The following is a 19,374-nucleotide window of genomic DNA, read 5'->3' as shown; positions in this document are numbered from 1 at the left end:
ATTTTCTAGGAACAACAATATACAGCACCTTCTGTTCAGGTACTCTATTGACTTACATCCTACTTAATAGTAACTGCAAATACTTTGCTTAGTGAAGTATGCCCCAGCAGCACCTGATATTTCTGCATTCATCTTATTCACATTTTATTAAGATGATTGCCTAATCTGCCTCTTGAATAATGGCAGCACATCACGACCGACATGGAAGACCAGGCTTTGAAATGACAAGGCTCTGGGATATTTTTTAGCTTCAATTTACTTTCCTGCATGTAAAGACAATTTAAGGATAGTTCCAGGTAGGCAGGAACTTATGAAATGTCTAAAAATTGGTTGGAAATTCCTAGTTTTCCAGCCAAAAATTAGAAATAATTTTTAATGGAATGTATTCCTACCACAGATTCAACTTTTTGAATATTCTTGAATTATATTTTGTTTCAAGGGCATGTTGTTAGTAATGAAAAAAAACCAAAAATCAAGAAAACCCCAGAGCACTGGACAAAAGTTTTATACTTATTATCTAGAGCAGGGATTTGAGGACGGTATAATCTCCACATCAGTTGCTTCTGTAGTTTTTTTTTAAATATGAATGGTTATCCCAGCATCAGCACTCTGATATCAGGACTGAGCCACCCTCTAGATACAAGCTAAAGGGTCATTCAGATTAAAGCAGTGGCAAGAGATGCATGCAAAGTCCACTGAAAGAAATCATCCTTCAAGAGATCTCATTGGGTTTGGGATCAGGCTCTAAGCTTTTCAGCTCAGTTAAGAGAGCACATGCAGGAAGCAAAACCAGCCTGATGCCCTTAACACAAAGGCTCACAGTCCAACAGGACAGATTTGACAATTTATTTCCACACCATGTCCTGTATGACTAACAGAGAGCAAAGAGTGTTGGTCCTTGCCAGCTTGGGTCTGATTTCAGCTGATGGCCCAAAGCTGACAGACTCTGCATCATTAACACATTTCCTGGCACAGAGAGATGGTTACATGTGTCAGTAAATGACTTTAATTTGATGCAGACCCCTTCTTGCCCCCTGCTGGTGTTGATTCTTTCAACTGTGCAGAATGAATTCTGTTGTCTGCTTATGAAAGGTAATGCATAAAGCAACAGAAGAAAGAATAAAAAAAATCGTGTTGGCACAGACTCTCAGCTCCCTGTGTGGTGCTTTATGGTCACAAATCCTATTAGCATTAATCAAAAGAAGAAGATGGGCTTTCTCACACCTCTGCTCTGGGAGGCTGAACCTGCTCTGAATCTGCGAATTGGAGCTTCACCGAGCAGGGAGGGTGAAGGAGGGTGGGTGAAGACCTCCTCTACCCACCAGAACACTGATCCATGTGATGAGGGGAAGACTGGAGAGTTTGTTTCCTACCCTGGCTTCCCCAAAGCTCTGCACACCACGAAGCAGCTGTCAGCAAGGTGGGGAGAACAATAAAGTCCAGGAGTGGAGCTGAAGTGGCACAGCCCATTACCCACTGGATCACGCCCACGCAGGGCCCTCAGCTGAATGATGGCAGCAGCACGACGGGCTGAGCACCTCAGTGCTGTATTACAGCTCTGCTCCATAAAGCTTTACAGTGTATCAGTAAAAAATTAAATGCTACTGCAGGCAGGAGCATTTCTCTTCTGTACGTGCACCAGGAGTACTCGGCCATGGCTGAGGTTTGAAATCGATACACCACAAATTTCTAGGAAACTGGCCAAAATCCGGTGCAATGTGGCCACATGGATTTCCTAAACAGGCATCCAGCAAAATTCTTGCTTTGGAGTATTTGCAGCTGATATTACAGTCACCTGGCCATGGTGGAGCTACTGTTTATCCAGGTTCTTTATTCTGGAAATAGTTCAATGTGCTTACCAGCAGATGAGCCAGAAAGAAAATCCCTGCTTGCTGGCATGTATTTTGAAGGAATCAACTCAAAATAAAACCAAACAAAAAAGAAAGAATATTCCAGCCAAAGCTGCATAACTGGAAAATTATACAGTATATTTAATTCTAATTGTGCAAAAAAAAAAAAAAAAAAAAAAAAAAAAAAAAAAAAAAAAAAACCACAACATCTAAATGCCCCTCTTATGACATAGTATAAATTTTCTAAAAACTACATTTTTGTTCAAGTAATAACATGGATTTTCAGAGACAGCCAAACAGTATTTCCCAAATACTTATTCTGGTAAATTCGGGTGTGTTTTTGTGCTGTGAAATAATCACAGAACATCCTCATTATTTGCACAACGTCTTGGAAATATGTGAAGAAAATTAGAAGCAAACAGTTTTATCTGTTGACTAAAGGTATTGAGCAGTGATGTTTGCTGCCTGACATGCAAACCTCAAAATTAGCTATGTGATTATTCTGCCTGCTAAAATAAGTACACGATAAAAAAAGACATAGATTTGTTCAATTTATGCTCTTTCCTCTGGGGGATTTTTTTGGAAGAACAAGCGTGGTCAAATAACATTGCATCCCTACCCCTGTTGTGGTATTTATGCTTTCCTACCCCTGGGCAGCAATGCTGGGCCAGCTTTGTAAAATTAACTCCAGCATGTACACATATTTTTGCTCATCACAGCAAATCCCAGACCAGATTTCCTGCTGGTGTAAGTGGGCCTAACCTAACAATTTTCCCTCATTTACATCAGTGGGTAATTGGGGCTGTGGTATGCACAAAAAATACAAATGTACACTGAAAGCTGATTTCTGGAAGCGTTCCTGTTGAGAAGAACATTGACCAAATGTTGGCATTCCACTAGAATTTCTGAAATCAGTGAGATTTAAGCAGCTGCTTTAATCAAATGATCCTTTGAAAACAAGAAATGGATTGCAAAATTTTGCTGAACAGGATACTACTACTATTACTACTACTAATAGTAATAATATAGTGGCCTTACACCAGTAAGAAACAGTGATATTCAGCAATTAATTTTCTGTTGTTGCATCTAAGTAGATGTAAAACTCGAGCTGGGCAATGAGCAATCATACTGCTGAAAATTGAACAAGCATCTGCTCTTGTATCCATCCTGTTGCTAGGTTGTAATATCCATTTAATATGGATTTAACAGCTGAATTATTGCCATCAAACACTTCCTAAGTGCCACAAAATTTACTGGGAACAGACAGAGCAGTTCTCACTTCACCCAGATACACTGCTCAGCCTACCTACAACTAAACTGACCTCTTAGAGTTACCTGCACTAAACTGTTACTGATATTTTCATTCCATACTTGCTGCTCTGTTTCCTATATAATTGTAGATATTGGGCAGCTGGCATCAAGCCTTCCAGGAGGATGAGGAACAATTGAAAGAGGTTCAGAGAGCCACAAAAAGGAACATTTATTAAGAAGATGGGGATAGGTTAATTGAATGTATTTTGCTTTTCAAAGAGGAAGTTGGAAGCAGAGATGATCATGGCAACTTTTGTGTTAATGCTACCTAATCTCACAACAGGGTCCTCTTCAGTCTAAAGGACAAAAGGATGAGCAATGTCCAAGGCTTTGAGTTCAAACCAGATAAATGTAGATGAGAAATAAGACTCAAATCTCAAGCTGCAAGCCCAATCAATCCCAACAAATTACTGTTTAAAGCAGCTTCTCCTTCTTTGCAAATCCTTGAATCAATAACAGGAGGGTTTTTTATGTTTTAAGTTCTGATCTCTTTTGTTGTGGAGCTTTTTTGGTTGTTTTTTTGGTTTTTTTTCCTCTTTAAAGATCACCTAATTTAGTCACAGCTCCTGGGCTCAAAGCTTTCTGTGAGAGTTCTATGACTTCAGTTGATAAAATAACAAAGAGTCAGATTAGTTGGTTTGGGGAAACTTAAAATGCATAAACCTGCCAACAAACTGCATGTTAATTCTGGGTGGTGACAGACCCCAAGCAAGATCAGAGCCACACCTGGGAATTCACAGCAACTTTGGAAAGAAAATCCCATGTTGCAAACAAAGCCTCCACAGATAAATCAGGTTTCATGTTGCAGGAAAATATACATAAAGAGTATAGACTACTATGACCAAGGTGAGTCCCAGCTCTATCAAAGACACTAAAGCCTGTCCCCAAATATGAATCAATTCAGTGTTAACACTGGTGTCGTATTCACTTTTATTTTATCAGAACTAATTAGACAACCTTAGGTTGTGGTTGGACAAAATCAATGCTGTGCAAGGACAACAGAACCTTCTACACGCCTCCACTTTACTGTCTGGACAATTTAAAATACAAAACAGAAAAAACCAAGCCAAACAAAAAACCCCCACACCTTTTAACAGAGTTCTACAATTTTTGAGCCTCAGTGGGGAAAACCCATGTCCCACCTATTAACCAAAGGAATCAATTGAAAACACAAAATATTGCTTAAGCAGTATCTTTTTAACTATAATCCCAAACTCTCATGAAAGTATTATTTCCACCCTTCTGCAAAGACTGATTTCTGCAAAATCAGATATTTCCATGAAATGTCATTTGAGATGTCCCACTGCATCACAGTGTGCCAAGGGACAGTGGATCAATTGTTTTTCAGGCCAATATCCTATGTGTTTAACTCTTGAGTCAAGAGCAGAAATTAATGATTTATTTCTCTTCTAAAGCATTTATTTTCACAGTCAAGGAAATAAGATTTGTGGTGCCAAGATCCTGAAACCGTGGTATAAATATATTTATATGTTCTTGTAATTATATTTAGAGTATATCTGAGGGATTCCAACTCTGCAAATAAATCTCATAATTTTCCATGTTATGCAAATAAGCATTCCATAGTGGGAATAAATGCTTTGTGCCACTACAGAATGCTTTTCCTCAATAGCAGTAAGCTGGTCTATCAATATCAAAATCCTGTCAGGCAGCAATGGTCCAGTGCCACAAAACTGTGACAAATTGTGGCTTCCTGGGAGCCATGGCCTTGGGGCAGGAGGACAAAAGAGGAAAAAAAGAGATGGCTTAAGAACTCTGCAGCTTATTCTGCCCATTTTCCTCCTCTGTACAGTGCAAATCCACCCCAGCTCCTGAGGGAACAAGAGCAGCATCACATCTGTGGTTAAATAGAGGAGGGACAGACAAGGCTGTTTGCCTCCACCTGAGTTCTGGGGCAAGCCAGTTTGGGAAGTGTTGATTTTCTGCCATGCACTATTAATCTTAACAAATTCAGCAAGGCAACTATCAATTCGAACATATGTAACTGTGAGAAGAATTAACCCTGAGTTTAATTCCGTTCGGTGCCTTTGGTGGCATCACTTCAGCAGCACCCAGGCATCCTGCATTATTTAATTGCATTTATCCTCACAGCAACCTTGTGGAGAGGCACACACCATTATCCCTGTGTGACAAGTGCAGATCTGAAGCACACAGAAACGGAATGCCCTGTTCAAGGTCACAGAGAAATCTGTTGCAGAATAAGCACTAAATCCCAGATTTGCTGAGTCCTTTGACAGCACCATCCACCAGAAATACCTCCTACTGGTACTGGCAATTCTTCCTGAAAGGACAAGTAGTATTTGCCTTTTAATTACCACAAACTTTTCCTTCGTACTAAAAAGAAATCAGGCAAATCTCACAAATCAAAAGTACAATGGGAAAAAGAATCTGACCTAAAGTATTCCTCACAGGACTATAAATACAAACAAAACCGAAAAATCTTTTCTACTTTACAGAGGCAGTGTTTTCTTCTTTCAAAATATGAACTTCTTGATGGCAGCGGTGCAGCACAAAGAGATTAAACACAGCATACCTCACAAAAAGGATTTCCTCTCTTTCCTTTTTTCCTTTACACATATTTCATCTTCCCTCTCTTTGTTTCTCCTCTTCCTTTCATGAAGGAAGATAAGTCCTGGCAGTGAAGTTACAGACACCTGTTTCCCAGTTAATTGCTAGTAAAGGCATTTTTACCATTTCCCCAAGGATGGTGCAGCTCAGACTGAAAATATTTCATGTTCAAATAGGTAAGCCCAGCTCTACAGCTGCTGGGACATGTTTTTCTCAGAGCTAGCCTGTCTTCAGAAGGATCTCTCTTCACAAAGTAGCGCGGGCTCAACAGAGGATTCTGAGGAACCACATATTTTAAGGAAAAATAATGTGAGTAGCAAAGAAGGTAATTGAAAACGTAACCAGGTATGTGTGGCAGGGAAGGCAAACATACAGAGGTGAGCTGAGTTAATTTACTGAAAGGTCAGAACAGAATCAGTCTTTTGCTCTCCTTGTGCAAGCAGAAGGGGAGCAGATACCAGGAGAAACGTACATTGCTATGCAAATAATTTGCTTTATTTACCTACCTATTTAACTACCATGAAGAACAGGCAGCTTGTACAAAAATGGCAAAGGGAGCATGGAGAGCAAAGGGGAGGTGTGAATTAGCAGATAACTGAGGAGATAGTGACTAAACACCACTTTGCCACTGTCCCTTTAGCTATTCTGAGGACATCGTTTCCCTCCCATCCTTCAATCTCCCTCCTTGTAAAATTCAGCACCATAATTATCAATGGAATCACAGCAAAATAAGGACAGCATGGCTGTGGAGCACATGGAAGCCAGCAAAGAAGCTAAGCATTGTTACTTGTGAAGGAATATCTATAGGCATCTCCCATTTCACTCTAATGGCACAGAAAAAAGAGAAGTCTGGTGGAAAACAAGTAAATCGGTGAGTCCCCCTTCAATGCTGCATGATTAGTGCAATTGTACAAGCCTCCCCTACCAGCTCTTTGGATCTCAGGTCCCTCACATAAGTAGGGCCCACAAATGCTGCAATTTCACGTGGACTAGGATGGGTGAATTTCTTGACATTTACTGTGCACTACAGCCCTTCTAAAACCAGCTGAAACAGAGGTAATGCCAGCAGTGACCATGGCTTTTTGATTTTTCAAACTTCCAAAAAGTTTGCCAGTGGAGGTATGGCATCAGAGTAGAGGATTTATCATTTCTCTTAAAAAAAAAAACAAAACCTGCTTGATTTGCTATACCCCTTTTATGAATGGCTTTGAAACAGCTCACAGAACTGAGGAATCCATAAATGACAGGTTTTCAAAGTAAGAAACCCGAAAACATCCCCCACCTAGTATCTAGATTTGCTTTCATAGAAGAGCAAAGCAAATAATCTTTCCCAAGGTCGTGCCTACAAATTAAACTTGCAATTTTGAAAAATGATTAAATTCCCCAGGGGAAGAACAGAAATCTCTCCAGTGTCTGGGACATCCCTGTTAGCTCATTTCACACCACATATTTCCATTCTCTGGCACTGTGGAAAGTGCTCCCTCTCTCCACATGCTCCCAGAACTACAGATTTATGCATTTTTGGCAGGAGAGCAATTCAGAGCCAGATTTGGCAAATCTCTCCCCTGCTGTGACATTTTAGTGTCAATTCTTCTGCACGGCCTTTGCCAGTAGCTCCCAGCAGGAGACCACCCTGCTACTGTACAACGCCATGGGATGTGATTTTTATCTTAAATGGTGCAGCAGCCAGGTCATGCCGAGGTGAGAATACCTCAGTTATTACTGCATTCATCTTGACCTTTAAGCCTCTCTTGGTGCAGAACACAGACTTTTTGTGCTCACTGAGCTTTCCTTTCCAATCAAGAGGTGAAACTTTCTTGTAGAGGTTGTCTCTGTGCTTCAGTTTTTGCAAAAAGAAAACATCACATTTGCTTTTTATATTGGAGAAATATATTGGGAAAGGGCTGTCATGCTCTTTAAATATGAAATTCTTTTTGCTTCAAGTTACTGTTGCTGCTCTCCAACATCCTCGTTTTCTTATGGGGTTTCTTTCCAGATTCTGCTGGAAGGATAACTGAACTGTGCTTGCAAAAATGAAAAAAAAAAAAAAAAAACCCAAACCACAAAACTTGTGTTTTGTTGTTTTTTGTTGGCCGGCAGCCGATGGGCAGATGTCATAGCATATTTTATCCCTTCAAAGACTAGAGAGTCTTTTAGCCATTTTTGTGTAACACAGCTTTCTGGCTGTATGGCACAGGATGAGGGATTAGGACCACAAGAAAATCTAGGAGCATATTGGCAGTCTCAGAAAGAAATTCTGCTTTACAAGTCTGCTACTGAAGAAACAAAAAACTTCTCCAAACCCCTTCTACATCACACAGTGTTTAGAAACTTCTGAAGGGAGAGAATGGCACATCACTCCTTCAGGAGCACTGATATTCCTCATGGAAGTACCAGGGAAGCAGCCTCCAGGACATTGACTTTATTCCTTGCAATGTTATCCCTTCAATTCTGCTTCTTCCTCCACTAATTTCAGGCAAAAGCTGGGTCAGTTTAATTGTAAATTCCATAGGTAACTGATGCCACAGCTTCTCTTCACAGTGTGGATGCCCTAAAACACCCCAAAACTGAGAGAAAGGAAGGGAACTTCTACCGGGTTACTTTCAATTATTTCACCTCTAGTTTTTGTGTTGAGGCAGAGGTTTTTGTTCCTCCAAGGCCTTCACTGCTAGAATTAATTTGATGCAAATATCCATCATGTTCTCTGTATATAACCCTTCTCAATTCTGCAACTGCTACTGGGACATGCAAAAACCCCACCCAAAACAGCAGAAAAGAAGGCAGAAAAGCAACTAACAAAACATAAGAATCTGGCTGGCACCTTATTAATGCCTCCTTCAAGTAACCGAACACATGTCTCAATAAATCTCATCCGTTCTGGAGCACAGTATTTTTCAGCCTTATTATTTCCAATATTTTGCCTGTCATTCCTGAATGGTGGCCCAGAAATAAAATCTTGTCCTTGAGAAGCAGGAAAAAGTTATTATATTTTCAGTCTGAATAACCTCCTAATATAAGCACTGAAACACTGGGAATAATGCAAACTCTCCAGTAAAATACAGTGATATAGTATACCTAGACACACCTCAGCTTAATAGGTGTTGTGCCATTAACAGTGGATTTTATGGAAGCAAGTAGATGTAAATCTGCCAGGCAGACAAAGATTTACAGTAACATCCCCTGCAGTGGACGGTTTTCATCACATTTAGGACTGTCAGGCAACTCGTGTGTTTTCCTCAGTCCCTTTAGGCATGAAGGCCTCTTCATTTTATTTGGGATGTTCACCTTCAGGAGTTCTGCACTGCCAGAGGAAGCTCTCCAATGCCCTGTCCTTGTTATGGATGGAACCCATAGCTCAGGTGACTTTTAACACATTCTCCTTTCCAAATAAGAACCTTGTGCTGGACATTAAACAGGCAAGACCCAACCTTGTGGCACACGGATTTACAAGGTTAAAGCACTTTCTGCACTACAGTGCCTGCATATTCCCAAAAGTGGAGTGAAAAAGCCCTACTTTTCTCCCAGGCCACAGCAGTGGGGTAAGGGAGCTGAAAAGGTTTTTGGCAGCTCCAAAAAGCAGCCTGGAAAGCACCTGACTGGACTCTATATTGCAATTGCTGTATTTTTAAGGGTAAATTCCATTCTGTGCCACTCTGTGAGATCGGAAATCCCATTTAATATCAACTATCTTCAAATAATTAAACTTGGTATTAAACATGACACCCTCCCTGTGTTAAATAGCTAGAAAAACCAAACCCTTAAAAGGGAAAAAACCCTAACAACACAGAATGAAGAGGTTGCATTTCCGAGAGCAATGGCCATCTTCACACTTCGGTTGTTATTCTGCTCCTTTCTTTGGGAACTGGCCTGTGCCTGCCATGCAGCCAGTCTTCATCACAGTCAGAAACAGAGGTATCTGGGACCCTACAATTTAAACTTGGTTTTATGGCAGGCAAAACTGATGTCAAAGACTAAAAAAACCCTGCTGGAGTGTGTGATTCCTTCTGCTGAGGTGAGCCGTTCACCCAAGTGCTCACACAAACTCATCAGAACTCTGGAGGATTTCTCAAGCCTGGTGAGAGACGCCTTTCTTGGGGTGACAGAGACATTTCACATGAATCAGACTGCAATAACAAAGCAAAGCTTTAATTATACCTCACTATTTCTGCTCTCTTAGCTGCCATCAGTGCTATAAAGAGCAAAATTATATGACGCACCATAGGCAACCCAACTTTTCAGTACTTGTATTCAAAAAGGTGAAGACCTCTGGCAAACAGGGCTAAACACAGAGCCTGACTGTGGTAATAACTGAGGGAAAGTATCTCTCTTCCACAACACTCCAAATGCAGCAAATCTCAAGCCTAGAAACTCCTCAAAAGCTGAGCAATTACGGGCTTAAATCTACTTCTGATCAAGAACTTCAAAAGCACCTGGTGTCCAAAAGGCACCCTGTTATGTGCTTCCTGCAGACAGCCCCTTATCTTCTTCAATCCTAATTAATCCTTCAAGCTGCTTCATTTCCAGCTGAGAAAAAACACACCAGCAGAAATACGCCTTCATCTTACAGGTTTATTCACAAAACAGCCTCTTCCCCAGCCAGCCGGCGCCACGCTATTCCTACAAACTCAGTTTTGGCACAAAAGCCCGTAAATAACTCACTAGCAACAGATCCTAAATACTGCCTACCAATTACCAGTGAGACATAGAGTACATTCAATGGCATCCTGTGGTACTGAAAGTAATAACTGCAATTTCCATGTGAAAACTATCTGCAAGATAAATTCTAATACACAGAGGCAGCAACATTTAAACTAAATTAAAACGCTCTGCAGTTTTACTTTTCGCCACAAACGCTTTAATGTGCCTTCCATTTAAAGGCTTTTCCTCTATTAAAGGTTCACCATTTCAAATCCTGCTTTGACCACAGCCTGCCAGGCATCTCCTGTCACCTTCACAGTGTGTCCCAAAGTTATTAAGCCAGGACTTACAGACTGCAAGAGCAGAAGAGGTCATTACAATCTTTAATCTTACTCTCTGCATAAGATGAATAAAGATGAAGACAATAAATGATAGCAGCTCTGCCTCATCTTTAGAATTGGCTAGTTCCAGTAGTTAACTACATTTACAATTAAAAGTCGGTTTTTTATTTTGATTTTTGTAACTGTCTTAATTGCACTGCTTGAATCTTGTAATGCCTTTGTCATCCAACAGGCCTCCAGAGACAGACAGCTTCCTTTTATATCCTCAGCAGCTTTGCTTCCTCTTCCTCCCCTGAAAATAGTTTTATGGCAATGTTTACAATGAGAATGCTTTGAATTATCTTTTTGTTTCATCTATAGTGAATAACAATTATTCAATTAATACTTTGTCCAAAAAATTCACAATTACACACGCACAGAAATTAGATTGATACCCTAACCATGACTCCCCTCCTACCTATATTTTAAAAATGTGTTTGGACAAATGGTTTGCGATTCCTGTTACAACCTGGAAGGAATTATTCAATCAAAGTCTCCCTGTTTTTTCTTGCTTCAGGCCCACAGTTCCAAATGCAGTGTCAGATGTGCTAGAAAATAACTATATAGAATTTGATATTTCCTAGAGTAGTGAAATTAATTACAAAAGGAAAAATTTTTTGACACGTGCCTATATGAAAGACACAATTGGGGTCACATACCCAAATCAATGAAAAAAATACATGACTACTCAAAGTCAGTCACTCAAACATCGATATTCCATAAATATTGTTACATGATATGTCAATTCTTCAGTATTTTTCCTGGGATGCTGCTTTAAGCCTCCTGATAGAATATTTTTGTAATTTGGGCCATTTTATTGCTAGGAGATGGACCCAAAAATATGAAAACTCTCCAGTAACTTTGTGCTTTCCTCAACAGCAACACTGAAACCGCCAGATCCACCCATAATTAAGGTAAAGTCCCAGTGGGATGAAAGGGAAGTTAGCATTTTCTGAACCATTTGTACATTTTCCCCACATTTCGAATATTAGTTTATAAATTCATTTGAAATGTGTGCACTGCACATTCTGCTCATGATTCAGCTTCGCATACCTGCAATCTTTCATATGACCCTGCCTGGCTTCCCATGCAATCTGTAGGAGTGGAAGCCCCTCAACTCTGTATATTTATTTTCAGAATCTGTTCCTGTATGTATTGTAGTCAAGTAACAATTTCCTCCACTTCAATGTGCTTAAACTACTTTCCTCACTGGTCTGAAAAACTCCTCCAAGATTTAGGGGAAGGAAAGCAGGGACAAGAGAATCATAGGAAAAAAAACAAACAACCAAACAGGAAAAAAATCCTTTCTACTCCTCTGCTCACAGAAATAAAATTTGTCACTCTCTGAACTTGGCCAAAAAACTTCCTTAAGGAATTTTCTTCTGTGATTCCACCCCCTGGAGCATAAATTACAGAATAAATACAGAGCAGCTGCGGGGATTCAGCATCATTTGTTGTGCTGACTGGGTGTCTCCATCCCTGGAAAGCTCCAGTAGCTCACGGCTGTGCCCAGGGCCCCTCAGGAACTGTAATTTCACAGTTTGATTCCCAGCACTGCCTTGCGGGGCTGCTGCCCTAATGAGTTTCTGGAGCTTCACACACCCTGGGAAAGGCTCTCTCTGCTGTAGCTCCCCAACAGGTAATGCAGAAAACATTAGTGCAAAACGTAGTTAAGGCAAAGCACATGAACACTGTGAGGGCAGGAGGAAACACTCTGAGTGCTTTGGCAGAGGTAGATTTGTCTTTTTTTTCCTTGCTGCACTGTCATTGTCTTCTTCTCCTCTGCATTTTTATTTCAGAGCACTGCCATGGCTGCTCCTACCCAGCTGAAGTGCAGGGATCACTTGGGGAGCTGGAGAACTTTGTCTTTTTACGTGGGTCACAAGTGCTAATTGCAAAGCGTGACTTGATGCGCTGGGAAGAGCAAGGAAATTGAAAGAACTGGGAATAACTCAACCAGGAACATTCAGCTGAGGGAAAAAAGAAACAATTTCACGCACACAAGCTTTACAATAACTATGAATTCTTTCGTATTTCTTTTCAAAGCACTACAAACTATTTTCACAAGTGCCTTTTGGTCAAAGAAAGAAGCTTCATACCTGGTGTAAGCCCTTTAGTAAGTGCTCATCTTTTACTGTTCACAAAACTGCGTGGACATTCAAGAGACATCTTAATAAAGTAGGGATTTATGAAGTCATCTTTCAGCCACTAAAATCTCAAGAGCATTCATCCAGGACAATGATATTTTTATGTAGCCACCAGTGAGATTATGGCTGTATGCTTGGCTTCAAATCTTTCATTTTAAAATAAAATAATTTTTTTTTTAAACCCCAAACCTATGGATGAGCATAAGGAAGATGGTGGGTGGCCATTTCATTCCTACTTTGAGATTTGCTGTTTCAAAAGCACTTTCATTATGTAAGAGAAATACCAAACACAACAACAAATCCAATAAAATTTAAGAGACCAGTTTAAACAGTGCCCCAGTGTGTTTTAGAGAGCAAAAGGACACAGAACAGCTTACTATTGTACAGGTATTTGCTGAGTGAACTGTGTCTCATCACCCAGCTTGCAAATAAAGATATTTACAGTGTTGGCATCAGTACTGATCTTTTAGGGAGACAACGCATACCCAGCAACAATTTCAACCTCAGGTGACTGATCTCCACCCTTTGGATGATACAGCCACACTTCATCCACTTCCCTGTCTGCTCTCCCAGCCTGTGTCTCACCAAATTAGCTACAACTGGAGACCCTCTCATTTCCTTCTGGAAAACAACCAAGTTCTTTGGGAAGTGAAGTGAAGTGTGGCTGTCTTTACGTTGCTCTCCAATTTGATGAAGCAGAAGAGGTCAAGGGAGGCAATTAAGAATGAATAAACTTCTTCACTTAGCCAGAAAAGCAATCACATTTATTTCTCCCTGAATTTGTCACGAAGAAGATCCAGAGGGCCTGAAGCCAGCGCTGCCACTTTAAAAGCATTAGTGTGCCAAAATAAAGGCACGAAGAGCTCCCTAAGGGATATATTAGGGTCTTGTTCAAAACCTGGATTTCTGTTGCTCTGCTTCTTCAAAGGTTCATCTCTTTCCCACTCCAAAAAAAGCATCAGATTTGGGATTGAAAACAGAAGGAACAGCACTGGGGCAGGGGGAAAAATGGGGAAGAAAATTATTAAAATTAGAGCTGTCCTCCCACTACACACAGGTAACACTCTGACAGCTTCTCCAGCTATATTGTCATATAAAAAGCATTCTGAATTAACTTCAGACCTTTTTAATTTCTGATTTCAAATTAAAGCTCTTCTAAATGCCCACCCACTTTAAGAAAGACAATTTAATTAATTCCCTGAAGATATATTTGAAAAGACATGAGAGCCATCTCCTTAAGGAGAGGTAATAAGTGCTCTCCCCAAAATGGGAGACTACAGGAAAAAACCCATAAAGGATGTTAAAGCCTATTTTGTGGCTACTTTGTGTCATTTGAAGTAGACAAAGCATCTAAGAATGAAACAGTCCTATCAGCTTTAAAGGGTGCTAAAAGATCACAGTTAACATCACTTCTGACTCCTTCATTGACTCTGAAAATCACAGTTCTAGTCATGGCAAAATTTTTAACAATTTTGCCGGCTTCGTGGGGAAGATGGCTTGCTTTAGCAGGAACTAGACAGAAGTTTCAGTAAAGATGGTATAAAAAGAGGCCAAATGTAGAAATCTCCAGGCATCTGGACACCTTCAGCACATCCCTTGCTTTTGAAGATGTCATTTACCAAAACAGTCTGGACATCAATCTTGAGCATAAGAAACCCCACACACCTAACTCTGGGCACTCACACTTTGCAGTTCACTATTCTTCCATTTTTCACATCTGATCTGGATTTTGCTACTCCAGAACCATCAAAGCATCTCATTAAATATTCAAAGGATCACTAAGCCATCAGTCTACAGAAGAAGCCAAAACTGCATTTACTTTCTTTTCTTTAATCTCCCAGACCTTAATTGCCATATTGACAAAAAAGAAACAGTTGTTTACCTTCTAAAGTCTCAGGAGTGCCTGCCAAATTAATCCTTTTAAGCAGTGTTTCTTCAGCTCCAGAAACAAGTAAGCAGCATGCAAAACAGCGAGATACTCCCCTAAGAGGCAGTAAACACACACACAGCTTCAAAATTAACCTTGGCTGTTATAACTTGTCACAGATTTCTTCTTTCCTGTTTCATACATTCCAGAGGTTTCAAAAGGTGGATTGCTTCTCAGAGCAATCAGGAGACTTTGAAACTTATGCAAAAGAGGTTTTATCACCTAGATACATGCAGGGGCCAAAACACAAAGTGGTGAAGCAGTTATCTAAAGAATGAGCTCATAGAATCCTAACGCACAAAGAGAGCAAAATTATTTTGTGTTAGACTCCTGACAAATATGAAAACCAGCTGCACATTGCAAAGGCTGTGAAACAGGGAATAGAACTAATGAAATCTGTGATGCTGTGTCCTAAAATTAGCCAGTATCATACATTTTAGAGCACCAATAGTTTTCCTCTCCCAGACTGAATTATCACCCACTCTGCAGCTAAATTCACAGGAGCTGGAAGTTTCTATATAAACTGACTCTTGTCTTACAACAGAAACATTAAAGAAAGTATTTCTTCCTGTTAGATGATGCTTAAAATCCAGTTTGCAGAGAAAATTAAATTTATTGCAAAAGTGAAGGCAAGTGCTTCATGTTTCAGTACCAAACTGGAAGAGCGCTGATGGGCTTTAGTTACAATCCCCAATAAACTGAAATACCCTGAATGATCTGGAACTGTTATCCACACATTGCCCTCAGCCTGCCCTGAGGTAAACTAGGTTCTCCTGGGAGAGTCTCTCCCATTTTGTCTGCAGCAGGAAATACACCCAAAATACTGAACTGAAGCAGCTGGTTAATGGCAGGAAATTTAAATCAAGGAGCTGCATGTTTAGATGCAATCCAGCACACAGGATATATGATTGCAACTTTTTTTTGGTATCTGAAGTGTTCCCCTTGTTTTTAAGGATCTCAGAGCCTTTATGTGATCCCCTACTGCCACCTCTAAATTTCATTGACTCACGGTTGTTCTTCCCAGCATTATTTTAGTCTAAGAATTTGAAGAGTTTGTTTGCAATAAGGAGGCTGTAATCAAGCCAAAATAAAACCTAATTTGAGAGTAAATGTATGAGAAATTACACATTGGTGCTACCTAGGTTCTGAGCAAGATCAATGGGAGTAAAAGGGTGCCACTGATATCTTTTATATATATATATTTCCTATATATCTCTTCAGGCAAGTATAATACAGATGGTTGCTCTAATCTTACTGTTTAGGTAGAGTGGCAAGCAACAGGAATATTTTCATTTCGCCAATTCATTATGTCACATCCCAAGATTATTGAAAGAAAAATAAGCAGGTTTGGAAAAACAATTTAGGAGAGCATTCCACTTCAGAGCTGCTTTCCAGCCATTAATTGATCATTCGATTGTGAAAAAGTGTGTCTTTTTTACCCCACTGCCCAAGACTGATCTTTGCTTGAGGGATAATCTGTCTGCTGGCAAAGAATAGCACTGGTCCCATTCCTTTTACTTTGGAGGACCAATGTTTACAAGGAGAACGTCTAACTCTATTAATATAAAAATATCAGCAGTAGCCAAAAGCCCATATTCTTGAAATATCTGTAGCAGCAAATAGGTTGAATATTGAGCAGTAATGAAGAAAAAAAAAAAATGTAACACTCTTGAGTGAGGACAGGCACCAGAGGGATGGTACGATTTCCCTCCTGTGTTCAGTCTGTATGGACTTCTGCAGCTCCAGAGTGCACACAGCTATTTGCATTCTAACCCAGCAAGCAATAGGCTAAAAATAGTGCTGAAAATCCACTCTGTGGATACTGAGCAGTGCTCTCGGAACTTTACATTTAAGCCCATTTTTTCCCTAGCAATTATAGGCAGTGCTGCAGAAAAGGAACCCAGGGCTTATCACACTTTGCAGAGGAGATGTTTCCATTTGCAAGGGAAACCATGTGCTTATAATTCATATTAATGCACCTGCATGCCTGTGCATGCTCTCTTCAGGTTCCTAGGAGCCTTTCTGCCTTGATGTCTATCCCTTTGCCACAGCTGGAAATAAAATAATATACAGAAAGTGGAGCTCCATTTCCTTTTCAGACAGCACCAGTGAGGACTGTCCCAGGCACTACAAACTTTTAAATTTGATCCCTGGTACCACAACCCCTGCTCTGCACAGCCCACTGTGCTACATATGCCCTGAGAATCTGGTTTAGATGTGTACTGAAAAATTGCAGACCGGAATGCAAGGTATAAATCACCAGAAGATGAGATCAGATTGGTAAAATGCTGCTAGTACTGAAAAATCTACCAGAAAGCAAGATGACCACTAGTGACACCAACCAGAACAGAGGACTGCCCTGACAGTGAGCTTTTCAGATAGCTGCTGTTCATTAAAACATTTGCATTTTAATGTGCAGGGCAAACAGTAGCTAGAGCACGTTGTAGCATAGCAATTATTGCTAGGTTACCTGACAAAACCCAGAAATATTCCCTCATTCATGTTTCCTTTTCACTGGATCCCACTGGCCTCTGAAAATAGGCTGATCTCCCCTCCAGGTTTTGAAACAAGAGCCCTTTTTAAGGAGATCAAGATCCATGTCACAACAGGCCACTGGCATCTCCTATCACACAAAGAGAGGAACAAAACCCTGAAGATACCTTCAACACAGCTCTTCAGCAACAGAGCCACTGTTAAAAGTGTGGATCCTGGAGAGAGTTGGTCTCTTTCACCAGCAGCATTTGTTTCTAATTACTGAGAGGGGAAAAAAATACATGTAAGAAAAAAACCAGTTTTTAAGGACAGATTCCCACTCAGCTTTTCAAAAAGAAGTTGTCTCCTTGGAGGCTTTGGGGTTTAACTTAAAACCCAAGTTTTAATTTCCCCCAAAAAATATGCTCAGATCCTAGACGCCACATACCCCCCAGCTATTACTGTCTTTCCTACAGAAGAAGAAAAGCAGAAAACCCTCAGAGCAGGAGTATCTTGGGTTGTGCCATAAAGAACACTAAAATTGAAGTCTGCAATACATGGGAGATTCAAACAACACATGAAATATCATTCCTTTGCTTTCTGCGTGCTCCGAAGTTACACCTCCAGGATTTTTGCGACAGGTAGACAGTTCACTTCCTTTAATCTCCACTTAGATTTGTACCTCACTATTTTCTCCAAAGTTTTGCCCTACTTTTAGTGATAGCAGGGCAAAAACACACAGAGAGGATAAACAAACTGTCTCTCCTTGAATCTCTTGAAAAGGAGTCATGTCCCAGTTGCGGTGCAGGTACACAAGACTCAGAGAGGAAGGGAAGGAGGGAGTCAAGCTCAACAGATAGGAAACCTGAAATCACTCCTTGTGAGACTGAATCAGAAATCCTGACCGTGAAGGAAAACTAGAAATTTCCCCATAAAAGAAACATTAAGATGAGAGAGGGCATGGCTATGCAAATTAAGAGTTGCATAACTGATTTCCTCAAAAGTAAAAAGTCCTCAAATGCACAAAGTCCTCAAATGCTCAGTCAGCATGTGCAGACTTGAGGTTCTGTAACTGTACTAAAATCATCACTCTAAAGAGACCACACAGAACACTTTTCAGAGCGGCTTGTCTTATTTCACCAATATTGACTAAAACAATTAAAATCTTCATTATTGTACAGGCACACAGCTACTCCTACAAATCTGAGATTGTCAAAACTCTGTTTGATTCTCTCATCTATCATCACCTGCTGACCTTTGGAAAGGCAAATGTGCACCATGCAATGATGTTACTTTGAATCTGCCTCTCTAGAAACTGTTGCTATACAACAATTTAATGTAAAATATATCATAGTTTTTGGTGGCCTTTTATTCCTCTGTCCACATAGTTCACAAGTCACCTTTCAGGTGGTCAGAAACATATTCTGCCTATGTTTTGATCAAAAAAGGAGCTAAGAAATGCCTTTTTTTTTTAAAGCATGATAGCATTTCTATAAACATTCCCAACAAAAGTTTCTCTGAAAACCAGAATAATGAAAAAGAGAAAAGCTATAAACACTCCAACAGCATGTATATCACTAATGCTTCCCTGTGTCCTTTTAAAGATTTATTGTCTTTGAAGATGCTGCCTCTCAACAGTTCACCACAGCAAGGCTGTATAATGCTGACAACCCAGGCAAGGCTCACAGGAGAAATAAATGAGGGCTCCTGAAACAGTTGACATGAACCAAGTTTCCCTTGACTTTGCAGTCCCTCCCTCCAAGTCCTTATTTCTGCACCAGGAAGCAGTGAGAGGTTGGAACACGTTATGGGAAATGTTATTTAAAAGCAAAGTCCTGCTGCAGTACGCCTCTTTTTAAAAGGATAATCTTAATTTTGATAGATTTTTATATTTCAAGCTATTAAAATTGCTGGAATTCAGACAGCTTGTAACATTGCTATAAAAATCACTTTCTGCTGAAAACACATTGTGGAGTTGGTCCCACTGGAACTGGACCAGCTGCCAGCAGGGCATTTCTTTTTCCATCTAGGAAGTGGTATTTGCATTCCTTGTTCCAAAACAT

General features: G+C 40.2%; 1 long non-coding RNA gene across 1 annotated transcript in view; it reads right to left on the bottom strand.

Moving 5' to 3' along the window:
- The window catches only part of LOC125337030, a 72,218-nt gene extending 57,016 nt beyond the window's left edge, over positions 1-15,202 (bottom strand). Inside the window, exon 1 of the long non-coding RNA XR_007207913.1 lies at positions 14,795-15,202. This is a non-coding gene — a long non-coding RNA (uncharacterized LOC125337030). The remainder of the gene's footprint in view (positions 1-14,794) is intronic.
- Between the last annotated feature and the right edge of the window lie 4,172 nt (positions 15,203-19,374).

Source organism: Corvus hawaiiensis, chromosome 2, assembly GCF_020740725.1.
Source record: "Corvus hawaiiensis isolate bCorHaw1 chromosome 2, bCorHaw1.pri.cur, whole genome shotgun sequence".
NCBI classification, from domain to species: Eukaryota; Metazoa; Chordata; class Aves; order Passeriformes; family Corvidae; genus Corvus; species Corvus hawaiiensis.
This window is presented reverse-complemented; position numbering and strand designations above follow the sequence as displayed.